Genomic DNA, 21856 nt, shown 5'->3' with positions numbered 1-21856 from the left:
ATAAGTTTAGCCGAATAAGATGAGCAGCGCATCAGAGTAGGGGGAAGAAAACCTGTTCACACTGACAGCAAATATACCTCGGAGGGTCGACAAGAGGAAGCGCTGAGTGACTGGCAACGTGGATGACCGCCTCCGGTTTAAGTCTATGTTTCAGTGTGTCTATGTGAGTCTAGGGGTGTGTTTATGCGTGGGATGTGCCAGTGAGCAGTCCCTATTGCACTTGTGTGATCACAAAAAACTGATCATCTCCATTACTATGCAAATACATTGGAATTACTACACTGAACAAAAATATAAATGCAACACACAACAATTTCAAAGATTTTACTGAGCTGCATATAAAGCCATCTTCAATTGCTTTGCAAAGTTTCTGGATATTGTCAGAAACTGGAACAGAGCATCCCAAACATGCTCAATGGATGAAATGTCTGATAAGTATATAAGGTCATTAAATAAGGCCATCAAATAACTGGGACAGGCCATCAAATAACTGGGACATTTTCAGCTTCTAGGAATTGTGTACAGATCATTGCAACACGGGGCCGTGCATTATCATGCTGAAAAATGAGGTGATGGTGGCAGATGAATGGGCCTCATGATCTCCTCACGATATCTCTGTGCATTCAAATTGCTATCGATAAAATGCTATTGTTTTCGTTGTCTGTAGCTTATACCTGCCAATACCATAACCCCACCTCCACCATGGTGCTGTCTGTTCACAAAGTTGACATCTGCAAAGCGCTCGCCCACACAACGCCATCTGCCATCTGTACAGTTGAAACCAGGATTCATCCGTGAAGAGCACACTTCTCCACTGTGCCAGTGGCCATCGAAGGTGAGAATTTGCCCACTGAAGTCAGTCACAATGCCAAACTGTAGTCAGGTCAAGACCCCGGCGAGGACAATGAGCACACAGATGAGCTTCCATTCTTCGGTTGTGCAAACCCACAGTTTCATCAGCTGCCTGGGTGACTGGTCTCAGACAATCCTGCAGGTGAAGAAGCCGGATGTGGAAGTCCTGGGCTGGCGTGGTTACACGTGGTCTGCAGTTGTGAGGCCGGTTGGACGCACTGCCAAATTCTTTAAAACAATGTTGAACATGAAATTCTCTGGCAACAGCTCTGGTGGACATTCCTGCAGTCAGCATGCCAATCGCTCTGCATCTGCAGCATTGTGTTGTGTGAAAAAAATGCACATATTTAATCAGCTTCAAGATATGCCACAGGTGAACAGTCAAGTGAATGGATCATCTTGGCAAAGGAGAAATGGTCACTAACAGGGACACAAACACATTTATGCACACAGTTTGAGAGAAATAATATTTTTGTACGTATGGAACATTTCTGGGATCTTTTATTTCAGCTCATGAAACACGGGAAAAACACTTTACATGTTGTGTTGATATTTTTGTTCAGTGTCGTTCTGGACTTTAGGGAGAGCTGTGTATTTTGACCAATTGCCAGGTTTGAAAGAATCTTTTAAATCCAGTGGTTCAATTTCAGTTAAATGAATCTGAGAAATGACTGAAGAGTTGTGACGTTTCCCTTTAACACTACTTATGAAACTGAAATAAATCAAATAAAATCGGCAATAGGCTGACCGACAGATAAGTCATTAATGCCACCAATACTACCTACATGAACATCCCTGTCACCTTCTGTTTTCCAGAGAGAGAGGGATGTGATTGCACGGATCGGTCTGTACTGGCGATACAGTGACACTCCAGATGGGGAGACAGCAAAGTGAACTGTCATGACAGTGCCTTGATCACACACAATCAAACACTACAATAACAATGTTTGTGGTGCGCAACAAAAAGGAAACTCAACTGCATAAGAGGTACTTTTCACTGGAGAGGAAGTACGCTGTCTGTGACTTAACCCGGAAACCCTGCAACCAGGTTTGATTGAATCTTTTTAAACGGCAGTGAAAATGCTCTCTTTCCTTTTAATAACCCTATGTAACATATGAAGAGGTTTGTTGAGCTTTGGGCCTAGTTGATGGTGTGTTTTTAGCTGATAGTCTGTCTGTGCTTTCATTCCTCCAGTCTAGCAGAGCCTCTACTGTCAAAACCGAATACGTGTCTATATAATGAAGATGGATGACTATGTTGCTGCTGTGTGTGCAGACACTGAGGGAAACAGACAGAGAGGGGGACAAGGCACATAGGGAAGCGTTTCCTCTGTGCACAGTCTTTCCTGTCAGGGCTTTTACAACGTATATCTAATGCTTAGCTAACCTTGGACTACAGTGTCCAAACATTCCAAACACCAAAACAGAGATGTGCTCTGTCTACGCTATGGGTGGGATGCCGGTCCTGCCTTAAGCTCTCTTTCCTCGGAACGCCATCCATTAGTGATGACCTTTGACCCGACCTGTTGTGATCATGTGATAGTGGAACATAGAGGTCAGACAAGCACGGTCAAGTCAGAAGTGTTGATGAGTGAAACTGGGATAACCCCATGGTAGTTTAAAAGATCTGTTTATTGTTTTGATTAGAGGGCACAGATTCCTTGTTATCTAAAAAAAAGGTGGCCTTAATTCAGTTATGCGATCTAGCTGAAGAGAGTAACGTGTATGTCTCTTGATCAACCCGTTTTTCTATAAGAAAAGGGAAAGGTGATGCGTAAATCCAACAATTCAATAGAGTTAATTGTTAAATGCTCTAACGAAATATTCTCTCTGAGCGCTATTAGCCCAAAGTCCTGTATAGGACCAGAATTCATAAACACCTGATAGCTCCAATGAATCCTGCAACTCGATCCAATGAGACGTCGGAGTTGCAGGTAATATTTAGTGACGTCAATAAATATCAGTTTTATTTGGATATAATTGTGGTCATCGCAAAGGTTATTGCTTTCATTGAATTTAATATTTCAAACACTTCAATTTCAGCTTTGACTGTAATTCAATCTGCCAATTGTTTTCAGCAAAAAGCCCATCATCACAAGAAGCTGCTTTTTTTGTGATACAAGATCTGCACATTAATCAACAGCTTTGTGAAATTATGCCTAGAGTACAAACGTTCAGACCTTTCAAGCCATGGTGAATTATTTTAAAGTTAGGTATCTCTTTAAACCCATCTCTTTCATTTCCAGATCATTATGGTTTGGTGGATGTTTGTGAAGTTGGAGAGATTGGATTTGACTGTTAATGAGCACGGTAGACAGAGAGAAATGAACAACATGTCATGACTTCACTCAAATTGTGAGCGCAAATCTAAGCAGTCACTGCAATGTGGTTACACTCTCTCCTCTCCTGCAATAAGGCATTACATGCTTATTGTTGCTATGATATAAGAGGAGCTTATTTCTTAGTGGTTCCTCCTGGAAGGAATCACTTTCATCCTAACTCAGAATCTAATCAGTAGGGTTGTAAAATTCCGGGAACTTTCAATAAATTCCCTTGTTTACCCGAAATCCTCTTTTGCACGAATCCCAGAACCAGGAAGTAATAAGCAGGAAATCCTGCATCCTCCAACCAGGATTTCTGGAGAACCAGGCAATTTATGGAAAGTTACTGGAATTTTGCAAACCTACTAATCAGGTACATACAGTTTGACATATAGCATATTATACTGTAAGGGTGGATAGGATATTAAGCTGTAAATATTTGATTTGTTTACTGATGCATCCACTTAAGTAATTTTTAACTGAGGATTTATAGTATTGGGACTTTACAGGACATATTGTAATGATGATGGTGTCATAAATGACAAATGGCCAAAGTAACTCTTGTGACTCTAGGAACAACCTGCAAGGAGGAGTCGATAGGGGAGAGAAGGATGTTGGCGATATATAAAAAAGAGAAGGAGAGATATTGAGAGAGAGAGAGAGAGAGAGAGAGAGGGAGAGAGAGTAGGTTTTAAAAGGATTTTGTCGGTTATTGACTGGTTGCACTCCTCTGCTAATAGCCATTTAAAGATTATGGGCCTGCTGGTGGAAATCAAGGCCTCCATTGTTCCCCTTATTGCATTCTGGCAGATGGGGGCTGACAACAACACACAGGCTCCCTCCGGGCACACTCACTCGCTGCACGCCCACCTCCATCAGCAAATCTCCTATTGAACCAGCCCTAATAACTGCCCATGCATTATTAATCTACATACGATATTGAAGGCGGAGAAAGCGGCGGGGTGAAAGGGCTTGTGGGCCGGCTGAATGAGGGAAGATTGGTGTTCAGGTGCCAGTCGGAAGGAAAAGGTCCATCCAAAGAGTCCCAGGGTGACCATTTCTCGGAACAGGGCGTACATTCTGATAAAATATAAAATATATATTCATTAAATATCAGATTGCTGATGAAATGAGTGCCATCCATTAGTGGGCAGCCGAGCGACCGGCTAATGTTTCCCGGTCGTACCTGGGTTGGGTGGCTTTTAGCGTAGCTGCCTCTGGAGCTTGTGGGAACAAACTTCTTGATATGAAAAAGTTGGTGGTGGTTAGGTAAGAATGGTGAGGAATAGGAAAGGAACACGGAAAGAATTAGATGCGTGAAATCAACCAAACATTTTGGGGAAATGGAATTGTGTGGTTAGCTGTGTGGTCCCACTGGGCACACACTTGTTGAATCAATGTTGTGTTCACGTCATTTCAATGAAATTACATTGAACCAATGTGGTATAGATGTTGAGTTGACATCTGTGCCCAGTGGGGTGATATTGGGTGATTTGATCATTGATCACAGTTACAGTACAACATCTACATCAGATTCCACAACGAGAACCCATGAACCCTCTCAAACATGTCAACATCTGCTAACAAACGTGTGTATAACTAACAACAAGCATTCACAATCGTCGGGGTGTACATTCTAACATTCACGTGTCGCGTGTGTATTACCTGCAGGATAAACGGTTAACATTTGGAATTGTTTTAGAAAAGCAGCTGAGGCTGCTCTGTGAAGAAAAAGAGGCCTTTGGCAAAGCTCTTTTTCTTCCAGATGATTCCAAATGTGCAGTGTGTGATGAATTGAATTTCCTTTGCCAAAAGGCTCACATTTGAATGAAAAATAATGAACAGTGCCTGAAGATTTCATGTGCCTGAAGATTTCATTATGAAACATGGCCTTTAATTGTGAGGAAATGAAATTCTTCCACTTCAATATGAGTTCTGGAGCAACGACACTGATTACCTAGTGTACTTTGGGGAGAAAATGGCTTGGCCTGTATCAGGATTACTAAACACACAACCTTCTAGCGTATCAACATCCTTAAGTACAACCTCCATTCTGATAGGCTAGCATAGCTAATATGTCTTCACTCCATTGAAACAACCTGAACACGTGTCATGAGATAGGAGAGGCAAGGCTTTTACTGCTCCCTCAATCCACTCAATGGGGGAAGATAGAGGGTGCATGTAATAGCCTATACGTTTCAGTAGGTGAAGATAGAGGGTGCATGTAATAGCCTATACGTTTCAGTAGGTGAAGATAGAGGGTGCATGTAGTAGCCTATACGTTTCAGTAGGTGAAGATAGAGGGTGGAGGTAGTAGCCTATACCTCTCAGTAGGTGAAGATAGAGGGTGGAGGTAGTAGCCTATACCTCACAGTAGGTGAAGATAGAGGGTGGAGGTAGTAGCCTATAACTCTCAGCATGATTTAACAAAGCACCACTCGCTGCCCTCAGATGTCTCTCCCCTCCTCGTGAAGACCTGCCTGGATGAACGCTCCAATTTCATCAGATGCACAGACATGAGAGGAAAAGGAAAACTAATAACCTGCTGGCGGCGAGCCAAACTAAAGACGATTAGCCTTGGGTCGCTTCCAGAGAAAACATGCCAGCACGCCATTTGCTTGCATGATCATAATTTGCACTCCTCTGTCAGGTCGAAAGAAATAGAGGGAGGAAAGAAGAAGAAATGAGGAAATGCCATCAGCATGGACATGGATTGGGTGATGTGAGTGGTGCATGGACAAGGACATGGGTTGGGTGATGTGAGTGGTGTATGGACAAGGACATGGGTTGGATGACGTGAGTGGTGTATGAACAAGGACATGGGTTGGATGATGTGAGAGGTGCATGGACATGGACATGGTTGGGTGATGTGAGAGGTGCATGGACATGAACAGGGCAATGTGAGAGGTGAATGGACATGTTTGGGTGATGTGAGTGGTGCAAGGAAACGGGCTGGGTGATGTGAGAGGTGCATGGAGAAGGACATGGGCTGGGTGATTTAAGAGGTGCATGGGCATGGTTGGGTGACATGAGTGGTGCATGAACATGGGCTGGGTGATGTGAGAGGTGCATGGACAAGGACATGGGTTGGATGATGTGAGAGGTGCATGGACATGAACATGGACATGGGTGGGTGATTTGAGTGGTGCTGTTACATGTACATGGTTGGGTGATGTGAATGGTGCACGGACATGGACATGGGTTTGGTGTTATGAGAGGTGCATGGATATGGACATGGTTGGGTGATGTGTGTGGTGCACAGACACTAAAATGGTTTGGGTGATGTGAGAAGTGAATTGACATGGACATGGTTTGTTGATGTGAGAGGTGCATGGACATGGACATGGAATGGTTGATCTGAGAGGTGCATGGACATGGACATGGGTTGGGTTGGGTGATGTGAGAGGTGCACAGACAAGGAAATTGTTGGGTGATGTGAGAGGTGCATGGACATGGGCTGGTTGATGTGAGAGGTGCATGGACACGGTTGGGTGATGTGAGTGGTTCATGGACATGGGCTGGGTGTTGTGAGAGGTGCATGGACATGGACATGGTTGGGTGACGTGAGAGGTGCATGGACATGGGCTGGGTGATGTGAGAGGTGCACGGACATGGTTGGGTGATGTGAGAGGTGAATGGACTTGGTTTGGGTGATGTGAGAAATGCATGGGCATGGACATGGGTTGTGTGACTTGCATGGACATGGACAATTGCTGGGTGATATGACAGGCGCATGGACATGGACATGGACATGGGCTGGGTGATGTGAGAGGTGCATGGACATGGTTGGGTGTTGTGAGAGGTGCATGGACATGGGTGGGTGATATGACAGGCACATGGACATGGACATGGACATGGGCTGGGTGATGTGAGAGGTGCATGGACATGGTTGGGTGTTGTGAGAGGTGCATGGACATGGGTGGGTGATGTGAGAGGTGCATGGACATGGACATGGACATGGGTTGGGTGATGTGAGAGGTGAATGGACTTGGTTTGGGTGATGTGAGAAGTGCATGGGCATGGACATGGGTTGTGTGACTTGCATGGCCATGGACAATTGCTGGGTGATATGACAGGCGCATGGACATGGACATGGACATGGGCTGGGTGATGTGAGAGGTGCATGGACATGGTTGGGTGTTGTGAGAGGTGCATGGACACGGGTGGGTGATATGACAGGCGCATGGACATGGACATGGACATAGGCTGGGTGATGTGAGAGGTGCATGGACATGGTTGGGTGTTGTGAGAGGTGCATGGACATGGGTGGGTGATGTGAGAGGTGCATGGACATGGCCATGGGTTGGGTGACGTGAGAGGTGCACGGACATGGACATGGGCAAGGTGTTGTGAGATGTTCATGGACATGGACATGGACATGGGTTGTGTGACTTGCATGGCCATGGACAATTGCTGGGTGATATGACAGCCGCATGGACATGGACATGGACATGGGCTGGATGATGTGAGAGGTGCATGGACATGGTTGGTGTTGTGAGAGGTGCATGGACATGGGTGGGTGATGTGAGAGGTGAATGGACATGGACATGGGTTGGGTGATGTGAGAGGTGAATGGACTTGGTTTGGGTGATGTGAGAAGTGCATGGGCATGGACATGGGTTGTGTGACTTGCATGGCCATGAACAATTGCTGGGTGATATGGCAGGCGCATGGACATGGACATGGACATGGGCTGGGTGATGTGAGAGGTGCATGGACATGGTTGGGTGTTGTGAGAGGTGCATGGACACGGGTGGGTGATATGACAGGCGCATGGACATGGACATGGACATGGGCTGGGTGATGTGAGAGCAGCATGGACATGGTTGGGTGTTGTGAGAGGTGCATGGACATGGGTGGGTGATGTGAGAGGTGCATGGACATGTACATGGACATGGGCTGGGTGATGTGAGAGGTGCATGGACATGGTTGGGTGTTGTGAGAGGTGCATGGACATGGGTGGGTGATGTGAGAGGTGCATGGACATGGTTGGGTGACGTGAGAGGTGCACGGACATGGACATGGACATGGGCTGGGTGATGTGAGAGGTGCATGGACATGGTTGGGTGTTGTGAGAGGTGCATGGACATGGGTGGGTGATGTGAGAGGTGCATGGACATGGACATGGGCTGGGTGATGTGAGAGGTGCATGGACATGGTTGGGTGTTGTGAGAGGTGCATGGACATGGGTGGGTGATGTGAGAGGTGCATGGACATGGGCATTGGTTGGGTGACGTGAGAGGAGCACGGACATGGACATGAGCAAGGTGTTGTGAGATGTTCATGGACATGGACATGGACATGGGTTGTGTGACTTGCATGGCCATGGACAATTGCTGGGTGATATGACAGCCGCATGGACATGGACATGGACATGGGCTGGATGATGTGAGAGGTGCATGGACATGGTTGGTGTTGTGAGAGGTGCATGGACATGGGTGGGTGATGTGAGAGGTGCATGGACATGGACATGGGCTGGGTGATGTGAGAGGTGCATGGACATGGTTGGGTGTTGTGAGAGGTGCATGGACATGGGTGGGTGATGTGAGAGGTGCATGGACATGGACATGGGCTGGGTGATGTGAGAGGTGCACGGACATGGTTGGGTGTTGTGAGAGGTGCATGGACATGGGTGGGTGATGTGAGAGGTGCATGGACATGGGCATGGGTTGGGTGACGTGAGAGGTGCACGGACATGGACATGGGCTGGGTGATGTGAGAGGTGCATGGACATGGTTGGGTGTTGTGAGAGGTGCATGGACATGGGTTGGTGATGTGAGAGGTGCATGGACATGGACATGGACATGGGCTGGGTGATGTGAGAGGTGCACGGACATGGTTGGGTGTTGTGAGAGGTGCATGGACATGGGTGGGTGATGTGAGAGGTGCATGGACATGGGCATGGGTTGGGTGACGTGAGAGGTGCACGGACATGGACATGGACATGGGCTGGGTGATGTGAGAGGTGCATGGACATGGGTGGGTGATGTGAGAGGTGCATGGACATGGACATGGACATGGGCTGGGTGATGTGAGAGGTGCATGGACATAGTTGGGTGTTGTGAGAGGTGCATGGACATGGGTGGGTGATGTGAGAGGTGCATGGACATGGGCATGGGTTGGGTGACGTGAGAGGTGCACGGACATGGACATGGACATGGGCTGGGTGATGTGAGAGGTGCATGGACATGGTTGGGTGTTGTGAGAGGTGCATGGACATGGGTGGGTGATGTGAGAGGTGCATGGACATGGACATGGACATGGGCTGGGTGATGTGAGAGGTGCATGGACATGGTTGGGTGTTGTGAGAGGTGCATGGACATGGGTGGGTGATGTGAGAGGTGAATGGACATGGGTTGGGTGATGTGAGAGGTGAATGGACTTGGTTTGGGTGATGTGAGAAGTGCATGGACATGGACATGGACATGGGCTGGGTGATGTGAGAGGTGCACGGACATGGTTGGGTGTTGTGAGAGGTGCATGGACATGGGTGGGTGATGTGAGAGGTGCATGGACATGGGCATGGGTTGGGTGACGTGAGAGGTGCACGGACATGGACATGGACATGGGCTGGGTGATGTGAGAGGTGCATGGACATGGGTGGGTGATGTGAGAGGTGTATGGACATGGACATGGACATGGGCTGGGTGATGTGAGAGGTGCATGGACATAGTTGGGTGTTGTGAGAGGTGCATGGACATGGGTGGTTGATGTGAGAGGTGCATGGACATGGGCATGGGTTGGGTGACGTGAGAGGTGCACGGACATGGACATGGACATGGGCTGGGTGATGTGAGAGGTGCATGGACATGGTTGGGTGTTGTGAGAGGTGCATGGACATGGGTGGGTGATGTGAGAGGTGCATGGACATGGACATGGACATGGGCTGGGTGATGTGAGAGGTGCATGGACATGGTTGGGTGTTGTGAGAGGTGCATGGACATGGGTGGGTGATGTGAGAGGTGAATGGACATGGACATGGGTTGGGTGATGTGAGAGGTGAATGGACTTGGTTTGGGTGATGTGAGAAGTGCATGGGCATGGACATGGGTTGTGTGACTTGCATGGCCATGGACAATTGCTGGGTGATATGACAGGTGCATGGACATGGACATGGACATGGGCTGGGTGATGTGAGAGGTGCATGGACATGGTTGGGTGTTGTGAGAGGTGCATGGACACGGGTGGGTGATATGACAGGCGCATGGACATGGACATGGGCTGGGTGATGTGAGAGGTGCATGGACATGGTTGGGTGTTGTGAGAGGTGCATGGACATGGGTGGGTGATGTGAGAGGTGCATGGACATGGGCATGGGTTGGGTGACGTGAGAGGTGCACGGACATGGACATGGACATGGGCTGGGTGATGTGAGAGGTGCATGGACATGGGCATGGATTGGGTGACGTGAGAGGTGCACGGACATGGACATGGACATGGGCTGGGTGATGTGAGAGGTGCATGGACATGGTTGGGTGTTGTGAGAGGTGCATGGACATGGGTGGGTGATGTGAGAGGTGCATGGACATGGACATGGACATGGGCTGGGTGATGTGAGAGGTGCATGGACATGGACATGGACATGGGCTGGGTGATGTGAGAGGTGCACGGACATGGTTGGGTGTTGTAAGAGGTGCATGGACATGGACATGGAATGGTTGATCTGAGAGGTGCATGGACATGGACATGGGTTGGGTTGAGTGATGTGAGAGGTGCACAGACAAGGAATTGTTGGGTGATGTGAGAGGTGCATGGACATGGGCTGGTTGATGTGAGAGGTGCATGGACAGGGTTGGGTGATGTGAGTGGTTCATGGACATGGGTTGGGTGTTGTGAGAGGTGCATGGACATGGACATGGTTGGGTGACGTGAGAGGTGCATGGACATGGGCTGGGTGATGTGAGAGGTGCACGGACATGGTTGGGTGATGTGAGAGGTGAATGGACTTGGTTTGGGTGATGTGAGAAATGCATGGGCATGGACATGGGTTGTGTGACTTGCATGGACATGGACAATTGCTGGGTGATATGACAGGCGCATGGACATGGACATGGACCTGGGCTGGGTGATGTGAGAGGTGCATGGACATGGTTGGGTGTTGTGAGAGGTGCATGGACACGGGTGGGTGATATGACAGGCGCATGGACATGGACATGGGCTGGGTGATGTGAGAGGTGCATGGACATGGTTGGGTTTTGTGAGAGGTGCATGGACATGGGTGGGTGATGTGAGAGGTGCATGGACATGGACATGGGCTGGGTGATGTGAGAGGTGCACGGACATGGTTGGGTGTTGTGAGAGGTGCATGGACATGGGTGGGTGATGTGAGAGGTGCATGGACATGGGCATGGGTTGGGTGACGTGAGAGGTGCACGGACATGGACATGGACATGGGCTGGGTGATGTGAGAGGTGCATGGACATGGTTGGGTGTTGTGAGAGGTGCATGGACATGGGTTGGTGATGTGAGAGGTGCATGGACATGGACATGGACATGGGCTGGGTGATGTGAGAGGTGCATGGACATGGACATGGACATGGGCTGGGTGATGTGAGAGGTGCATGGACATGGGCATGGGTTGGGTGACGTGAGAGGTGCACGGACATGGACATGGACATGGGCTGGGTGATGTGAGAGGTGCATGGACATGGTTGGGTGTTGTGAGAGGTGCATGGACATGGGTGGGTGATGTGAGAGGTGCATGGACATGGACATGGGCTGGGTGATGTGAGAGGTGCATGGACATGGACATGGACATGGGCTGGGTGATGTGAGAGGTGCATGGACATGGTTGGGTGTTGTGAGAGGTGCATGGACATGGGTGGGTGATGTGAGAGGTGCATGGACATGGACATGGGCTGGGTGATGTGAGAGGTGCACGGACATGGTTGGGTGTTGTGAGAGGTGTATGGACATGGGTGGGTGATGTGAGAGGTGCATGGACATGGGCATGGGTTGGGTGACGTGAGAGGTGCACGGACATGGACATGGACATGGGCTGGGTGATGTGAGAGGTGCATGGACATGGGTGGGTGTTGTGAGAGGTGCATGGACATGGACATGGAATGGTTGATCTGAGAGGTGCATGGACATGGACATGGGTTGGGTTGGGTGATGTGAGAGGTGCACGGACATGGTTGGGTGTTGTAAGAGGTGCATGGACATGGACATGGAATGGTTGATCTGAGAGGTGCATGGACATGGACATGGGTTGGGTTGGGTGATGTGAGAGGTGCACAGACAAGGAAATTGTTGGGTGATGTGAGAGGTGCATGGACATGGGCTGGTTGATGTGAGAGGTGCATGGACAGGGTTGGGTGATGTGAGTGGTTCATGGACATGGGCTGGGTGTTGTGAGAGGTGCATGGACATGGACATGGTTGGGTGACGTGAGAGGTGCATGGACATGGGCTGGGTGATGTGAGAGGTGCACGGACATGGTTGGGTGATGTGAGAGGTGAATGGACTTGGTTTGGGTGATGTGAGAAATGCATGGGCATGGACATGGGTTGTGTGACTTGCATGGACATGGACAATTGCTGGGTGATATGACAGGCGCATGGACATGGACATGGACCTGGGCTGGGTGATGTGAGAGGTGCATGGACATGGTTGGGTGTTGTGAGAGGTGCATGGACACGGGTGGGTGATATGACAGGCGCATGGACATGGACATGGGCTGGGTGATGTGAGAGGTGCATGGACATGGTTGGGTGTTGTGAGAGGTGCATGGACATGGGTGGGTGATGTGAGAGGTGCATGGACATGGACATGGGCTGGGTGATGTGAGAGGTGCACGGACATGGTTGGGTGTTGTGAGAGGTGCATGGACATGGGTGGGTGATGTGAGAGGTGCATGGACATGGGCATGGGTTGGGTGACGTGAGAGGTGCACGGACATGGACATGGACATGGGCTGGGTGATGTGAGAGGTGCATGGACATGGTTGGGTGTTGTGAGAGGTGCATGGACATGGGTTGGTGATGTGAGAGGTGCATGGACATGGACATGGACATGGGCTGGGTGATGTGAGAGGTGCATGGACATGGACATGGACATGGGCTGGGTGATGTGAGAGGTGCATGGACATGGGCATGGGTTGGGTGACGTGAGAGGTGCACGGACATGGACATGGACATGGGCTGGGTGATGTGAGAGGTGCATGGACATGGTTGGGTGTTGTGAGAGGTGCATGGACATGGGCTGGGTGATGTGAGAGGTGCATGGACATGGACATGGACATGGGCTGGGTGATGTGAGAGGTGCATGGACATGGACATGGACATGGGCTGGGTGATGTGAGAGGTGCATGGACATGGACATGGGTTGGGTGACGAGAGGTGCATGGACATGGACATGGGCTGGGTGATGTGAGAGGTGCATGGACATGGTTGGGTGTTGTGAGAGGTGCATGGACATGGGTGGGTGATGTGAGAGGTGCATGGACATGGACATGGGCTGGGTGATGTGAGAGGTGCATGGACATGGTTGGGTGTTGTGAGAGGTGCATGGACATGGGTGGGTGATGTGAGAGGTGCATGGACATGGACATGGGCTGGGTGATGTGAGAGGTGCACGGACATGGTTGGGTGTTGTGAGGTGTGTATGGACATGGGTGGGTGATGTGAGAGGTGCATGGACATGGGCATGGGTTGGGTGATGTGAGAGGTGCACGGACATGGACATGGACATGGGCTGGGTGATGTGAGAGGTGCATGGACATGGGTGGGTGATGTGAGAGGTGCATGGACATGGACATGGACATGGGCTGGGTGATGTGAGAGGTGCATGGACATAGTTGGGTGTTGTGAGAGGTGCATGGACATGGGTGGGTGATGTGAGAGGTGCATGGACATGGGCATGGGTTGGGTGACGTGAGAGGTGCACGGACATGGACATGGACATGGGCTGGGTGATGTGAGAGGTGCATGGACATGGTTGGGTGTTGTGAGAGGTGCATGGACATGGGTGGGTGATGTGAGAGGTGCATGGACATGGACATGGACATGGGCTGGGTGATGTGAGAGGTGCATGGACATGGTTGGGTGTTGTGAGAGGTGCATGGACATGGGTGGGTGATGTGAGAGGTGAATGGACATGGACATGGGTTGGGTGATGTGAGAGGTGAATGGACTTGGTTTGGGTGATGTGAGAAGTGCATGGGCATGGACATGGGTTGTGTGACTTGCATGGCCATGGACAATTGCTGGGTGATATGACAGGCGCATGGACATGGACATGGACATGGGCTGGGTGATGTGAGAGGTGCATGGACATGGTTGGGTGTTGTGAGAGGTGCATGGACACGGGTGGGTGATATGACAGGCGCATGGACATGGACATGGGCTGGGTGATGTGAGAGGTGCATGGACATGGTTGGGTGTTGTGAGAGGTGCATGGACATGGTTGGGTGTTGTGAGAGGTGCATGGACATGGGTGGGTGATGTGAGAGGTGCAGGTGGACATGGACATGGGCTGGGTGATGTGAGAGGTGCATGGACATGGGCATGGACAGGTGCACGGACATGGACATGGACATGGGCTGGGTGATGTGAGAGGTGCATGGACATGGTTGGGTGTTGTGAGAGGTGCATGGACATGGGTGGGTGATGTGAGCATGGACATGGGCATGGGTTGGGTGACGTGAGAGGTGCACGGACATGGACATGGACATGGGCTGGGTGATGTGAGAGGTGCATGGACATGGGCATGGAATGGGACGTGTTGCACGGACATGGACATGGACATGGGTGGGTGATGTGAGAGGTGCATGGACATGGTTGGGTGTTGTGAGAGGTGCATGGACATGGGTGGGTGATGTGAGGTGCATGGACATGGACATGGACATGGGCTGGGTGATGTGAGAGGTGCATGGACATGGACATGGACATGGGCTGGGTGATGTGAGAGGTGCACGGACATGGTTGGGTGTTGTAAGAGGTGCATGGACATGGACATGGAATGGTTGATCTGAGAGGTACATGGACATGGACATGGGTTGGGTTGAGTGATGTGAGAGGTGCACAGACAAGGAAATTGTTGGGTGATGTGAGAGGTGCATGGACATGGGCTGGTTGATGTGAGAGGTGCATGGACAGGGTTGGGTGATGTGAGTGGTTCATGGACATGGGCTGGGTGATGTGAGAGGTGCATGGACATGGTTGGGTGTTGTGAGAGGTGCATGGACACGGGTTGGTGATATGACAGGCGCATGGACATGGACATGGGCTGGGTGATGTGAGAGGTGCATGGACATGGTTGGGTGTTGTGAGAGGTGCATGGACATGGGTGGGTGATGTGAGAGGTGCATGGACATGGACATGGGCTGGGTGATGTGAGAGGTGCATGGACATGGACATGGGCATGGGTTGATGTGAAGGTGCATGGACATGGGCTGGGTGATGTGAGAGTGCATGGACATGGGCATGGGTGACATGGACATGTGGGTGATGTGAGGTGCATGGACATGGACATGGACATGGGCTGGGTGATGTGAAGGTGCATGGACATGGTTGGGTGTTGTGATGCATGGACATGGGTGATGTGATGTGCATGGACATGGACATGGGCATGGACATGTGAGAGGTGCATGGACATGGGCATGGGTTGGGTGACGTGACATGGACATGGACATGGGCTGGGTGATGTGAGAGGTGCATGGACATGGGTGGGTGTTGTGAGAGGACATGGACATGGACATGGAATGGTGGGTGATGTGAGAGGTGCATGGACATGGACATGGACATGGGCTGGGTGATGTGAGAGGTGCACGGACATGGTTGGGTGTTGTAAGAGGTGCATGGACATGGACATGGAATGGTTGATCTGAGAGGTGCATGGACATGGACATGGGTTGGGTTGGGTGATGTGAGAGGTGCACAGACAAGGAAATTGTTGGGTGATGTGAGAGAGGTGCATGGACATGGGCTGGTTGATGTGAGAGGTGCATGGACAGGGTTGGGTGATGTGAGTGGTTCATGGACATGGGCTGGGTGTTGTGAGAGGTGCATGGACATGGACATGGTTGGGTGATGTGAGAGGTGCATGGACATGGGCTGGGTGATGTGAGAGGTGCACGGACATGGTTGGGTGATGTGAGAGGTGAATGGACTTGGTTTGGGTGATGTGAGAAATGCATGGGCATGGACATGGGTTGTGTGACTTGCATGGACATGGACAATTGCTGGGTGATATGACAGGCGCATGGACATGGACATGGACCTGGGCTGGGTGATGTGAGAGGTGCATGGACATGGTTGGGTGTTGTGAGAGGTGCATGGACACGGGTGGGTGATATGACAGGCGCATGGACATGGACATGGGCTGGGTGATGTGAGAGGTGCATGGACATGGTTGGGTGTTGTGAGAGGTGCATGGACATGGGTGGGTGATGTGAGAGGTGCATGGACATGGACATGGGCTGGGTGATGTGAGAGGTGCACGGACATGGTTGGGTGTTGTGAGAGGTGCATGGACATGGGTGGGTGATGTGAGAGGTGCATGGACATGGGCATGGGTTGGGTGACGTGAGAGGTGCATGGGACATGGACATGGACATGGGCTGGGTGATGTGAGAGGTGCATGGACATGGTTGGGTGTTGTGAGAGGTGCATGGACATGGGTTGGTGATGTGAGAGGTGCATGGACATGGACATGGACATGGGCTGGGTGATGTGAGAGGTGCATGGACATGGACATGGACATGGGCTGGGTGATGTGAGAGGTGCATGGACATGGGCATGGGTTGGGTGACGTGAGAGGTGCATGGACATGGACATGGGCTGGGTGATGTGAGAGGTGCATGGACATGGTTGGGTGTTGTGAGAGTGCATGGACATGGGTGGGTGATGTGAGAGGTGCATGGACATGGACATGGACATGATGGCTGGACATGGACATGGACATGGGTGGGTGATGGACAGGTGCATGGACATGGTTGGGTGTTGTGAGGTGCATGGACATGGGTGGGTGATGTGAGGTGCATGGACATGGACATGGGCTGGGTGATGTGAGAGGTGCACGGACATGGTTGGGTGTTGTGAGAGGTGTATGGACATGGGTGGGTGATGTGAGAGGTGCATGGACATGGGCATGGGTTGGGTGACGTGAGAGGTGCACGGACATGGACATGGACATGGGCTGGGATGTGAGAGGTGCATGGACATGGGTGGGTGTTGTGAGAGGTGCATGGACATGGACATGGAATGGTTGATCTGAGAGGTGCATGGACATGGACATGGGTTGGGTTGGGTGATGTGAGAGGTGCACGGACATGGTTGGGTGTTGTAAGAGGTGCATGGACATGGACATGGAATGGTTGATCTGAGAGGTGCATGGACATGGACATGGGTTGGGTTGGGTGATGTGAGAGGTGCACAGACAAGGAAATTGTTGGGTGATGTGAGAGGTGCATGGACATGGGCTGGTTGATGTGAGAGTGCATGGACAGGGTTGGGTGATGTGAGTGGTTCATGGACATGGGCTGGGTGTTGTGAGAGGTGCATGGACATGGACATGGTTGGGTGACGTGAGAGGTGCATGGACATGGGCTGGGTGATGTGAGAGGTGCACGGACATGGTTGGGTGATGTGAGAGGTGAATGGACTTGGTTTGGGTGATGTGAGAAATGCATGGGCATGGACATGGGTGTGTGACTTGCATGGACATGGACAATTGCTGGGTGATATGACAGGCGCATGGACATGGACATGGACCTGGGCTGGGTGATGTGAGAGGTGCATGGACATGGTTGGGTGTTGTGAGAGGTGCATGGACACGGGTGGGTGATATGACAGGCGCATGGACATGGACATGGGCTGGGTGATGTGAGAGGTGCATGGACATGGTTGGGTGTTGTGAGAGGTGCATGGACATGGGTGGGTGATGTGAGAGGTGCATGGACATGGACATGGGCTGGGTGATGTGAGAGGTGCACGGACATGGTTGGGTGTTGTGAGAGGTGCATGGACATGGGTGGGTGATGTGAGAGGTGCATGGACATGGGCATGGGTTGGGTGACGTGAGGGGTGCACGGACATGGACATGGACATGGGCTGGGTGATGTGAGAGGTGCATGGACATGGTTGGGTGTTGTGAGAGGTGCATGGACATGGGTTGGTGATGTGAGAGGTGCATGGACATGGACATGGACATGGGCTGGGTGATGTGAGAGGTGCATGGACATGGACATGGACATGGGCTGGGTGATGTGAGAGGTGCATGGACATGGGCATGGGTTGGGTGACGTGAGAGGTGCACGGACATGGACATGGACATGGGCTGGGTGATGTGAGAGGTGCATGGACATGGTTGGGTGTTGTGAGAGGTGCATGGACATGGGTGGGTGATGTGAGAGGTGCATGGACATGGACATGGACATGGGCTGGGTGATGTGAGAGGTGCATGGACATGGACATGGACATGGGCTGGGTGATGTGAGAGGTGCATGGACATGGACATGGACATGGGCTGGGTGATGTGAGAGGTGCATGGACATGGACATGGGCTGGGTGATGTGAGAGGTGCACGGACATGGTTGGGTGTTGTGAGAGGTGTATGGACATGGGTGGGTGATGTGAGAGGTGCATGGACATGGGCATGGGTTGGGTGACGTGAGAGGTGCACGGACATGGACATGGACATGGGCTGGGTGATGTGAGAGGTGCATGGACATGGGTGGGTGTTGTGAGAGGTGCATGGACATGGACATGGAATGGTTGATCTGAGAGGTGCATGGACATGGACATGGGTGGGACATGGGTGATGATGAGAGGTGCATGGACATGGTTGGGTGTTGTAAGAGGTGCATGGACATGGACATGGAATGGTTGATCTGAGAGGTGCATGGACATGGACATGGGTTGGGTTGGGTGATGTGAGAGGTGCACAGACAAGGAAATTGTTGGGTGATGTGAGAGGTGCATGGACATGGGCTGGTTGATGTGAGAGGTGCATGGACAGGGTTGGGTGATGTGAGTGGTTCATGGACATGGGCTGGGTGTTGTGAGAGGTGCATGGACATGGACATGGTTGGGTGACGTGAGAGGTGCATGGACATGGGCTGGGTGATGTGAGAGGTGCACGGACATGGTTGGGTGATGTGAGAGGTGAATGGACTTGGTTTGGGTGATGTGAGAAATGCATGGGCATGGACATGGGTTGTGTGACTTGCATGGACATGGACAATTGCTGGGTGATATGACAGGCGCATGGACATGGACATGGACCTGGGCTGGGTGATGTGAGAGGTGCATGGACATGGTTGGGTGTTGTGAGAGGTGCATGGACACGGGTGGGTGATATGACAGGCGCATGGACATGGACATGGGCTGGGTGATGTGAGAGGTGCATGGACATGGTTGGGTGTTGTGAGAGGTGCATGGACATGGGTGGGTGATGTGAGAGGTGCATGGACATGGACATGGGCTGGGTGATGTGAGAGGTGCACGGACATGGTTGGGTGTTGAGAGGTGCATGGACATGGATGTGAGAGGTGCATGGACATGGGCATGGGTTGGGTGACGTGAGAGGTGCACGGACATGGACATGGACATGGGCTGGGTGATGTGAGAGGTGCATGGACATGGTTGGGTGTTGTGAGAGGTGCATGGACATGGGTTGGTGATGAGGGTGCATGGACATGGACATGGACATGGGCTGGGTGATGTGAGAGGTGCATGGACATGGACATGGACATGGGCTGGGTGATGTGAGAGGTGCATGGACATGGGCATGGGTTGGGTGACGTGAGAGGTGCACGGACATGGACATGGACATGGGCTGGGTGATGTGAGAGTGCATGGACATGGTTGGGTGTTGTGAGAGGTGCATGGACATGGGTTGATGTGAGAGGTGCATGGACATGGACATGGACATGGGCTGGGTGATGTGAGAGGTGCATGGACATGGACATGGACATGGGCTGGGTGATGTGAGAGGTGCATGGACATGGTTGGGTGTTGTGAGAGGTGCATGGACATGGGTGGGTGATGTGACATGGACATGGACATGGGCTGGGTGATGTGAGAGGTGCATGGACATGGTTGGGTGTTGTGATGGGACATGGGTGGGTGATGTGAGAGGTGCATGGACATGGACATGGGTTGGGTGATGTGAGAGGTGCACGGACATGGACATGGACATGGGTTGGACATGGACATGGGTGGGTGATGTGAGAGGTGGACATGGACATGGACATGGGCTGGGTGATGTGAGAGGTGCATGGACATGGAGGTGCATGGACATGGGTGGGTGATGTGAGAGGTGCATGGACATGGACATGGGTTGGGTGATGTGAGAGGTGCATGGACATGGACATGTGCATGGACATGGGTGGGTGATGGACATGATGTGAGGTGCATGGACATGGACATGGACATGGGCTGGGTGATGTGAGAGGTGCATGGACATGGACATGGTTGGGTGCATGGACATGGGCTGGGTGATGTGAGAGGTGCATGGACATGGACATGGGTTGGGTGATGTGAGAGGTGAATGGACTTGGTTTGGGTGATGTGAGAAATGCATGGGCATGGACATGGGTTGTGTGACTTGGGACATGGACAATTGCTGGGTGATATGACAGGCGCATGGACATGGACATGGACATGGGCTGGGTGATGTGAGAGGTGCATGGACATGGTTGGGTGTTGTGAGAGGTGCATGGACACGGGTGGGTGATGACAGGTGGACATGGACATGGGCTGGGTGATGTGAGAGGTGCATGGACATGGTTGGGTGTGGAGTGACATGGGTGGGTGATGTGAGAGGTGCATGGACATGGGCATGGGTTGGGTGATGTGAGAGGTGCACGGACATGGACATGGACATGGGCTGGGTGATGTGAGAGGTGCATGGACATGGGCATGATGTGAGTGAGAGGTGCACGGACATGCATGGACATGGGCTGGGTGATGTGAGAGGTGCATGGACATGGTTGGGTGTTGTGAGAGGTGCATGGACATGGGTGGGTGATGTGAGAGGTGCATGGACATGGACATGGACATGGGCTGGGTGATGTGAGAGGTGCATGGACATGGACATGGACATGGGCTGGGTGATGTGAGAGGTGCACGGACATGGTTGGGTGTTGTAAGAGGTGCATGGACATGGACATGGAATGGTTGATCTGAGAGGTACATGGACATGGACATGGGTTGGGTTGAGTGATGTGAGAGGTGCACAGACAAGGAAATTGTTGGGTGATGTGAGAGGTGCATGGACATGGGCTGGTTGATGTGAGAGGTGCATGGACAGGGTTGGGTGATGGGTGGTTCATGGACATGGGCTGGGTGTTGTGAGAGGTGCATGGACATGGACATGGTTGGGTGACGTGAGAGGTGCATGGACATGGGCTGGGTGATGTGAGAGGTGCACGGACATGGTTGGGTGATGTGAGAGGTGAATGGACTTGGTTTGGGTGATGTGAGAAATGCATGGGCATGGACATGGGTTGTGTGACTTGCATGGACATGGACAATTGCTGGGTGATATGACAGGCGCATGGACATGGACATGGACCTGGGCTGGGTGATGTGAGAGGTGCATGGACATGGTTGGGTGTTGTGAGAGGTGCATGGACATGGGTGGGTGATGTGAGAGGTGCATGGACATGGACATGGGCTGGGTGATGTGAGAGGTGCATGGACATGGTTGGGTGTTGTGAGAGGTGCATGGACATGGGT

General features: G+C 51.5%; 1 protein-coding gene across 1 annotated transcript in view; it reads left to right on the top strand.

Moving 5' to 3' along the window:
* Positions 1-1809: 1809 nt before the first annotated feature.
* adad1 (adenosine deaminase domain containing 1 (testis-specific)) overlaps positions 1810-21856 on the top strand; it is an 83158-nt gene continuing 63111 nt past the window's right edge. The window contains exon 1 of the mRNA XM_065019747.1: positions 1810-1900. The gene's annotated coding sequence lies outside the window, so the exon portion shown is untranslated. The remainder of the gene's footprint in view (positions 1901-21856) is intronic.

The sequence above is a fragment of the Oncorhynchus nerka genome, linkage group LG6 (assembly GCF_034236695.1).
Source record: "Oncorhynchus nerka isolate Pitt River linkage group LG6, Oner_Uvic_2.0, whole genome shotgun sequence".
In the NCBI taxonomy this organism is placed as follows: domain Eukaryota; kingdom Metazoa; phylum Chordata; class Actinopteri; order Salmoniformes; family Salmonidae; genus Oncorhynchus; species Oncorhynchus nerka.
This window is presented reverse-complemented; position numbering and strand designations above follow the sequence as displayed.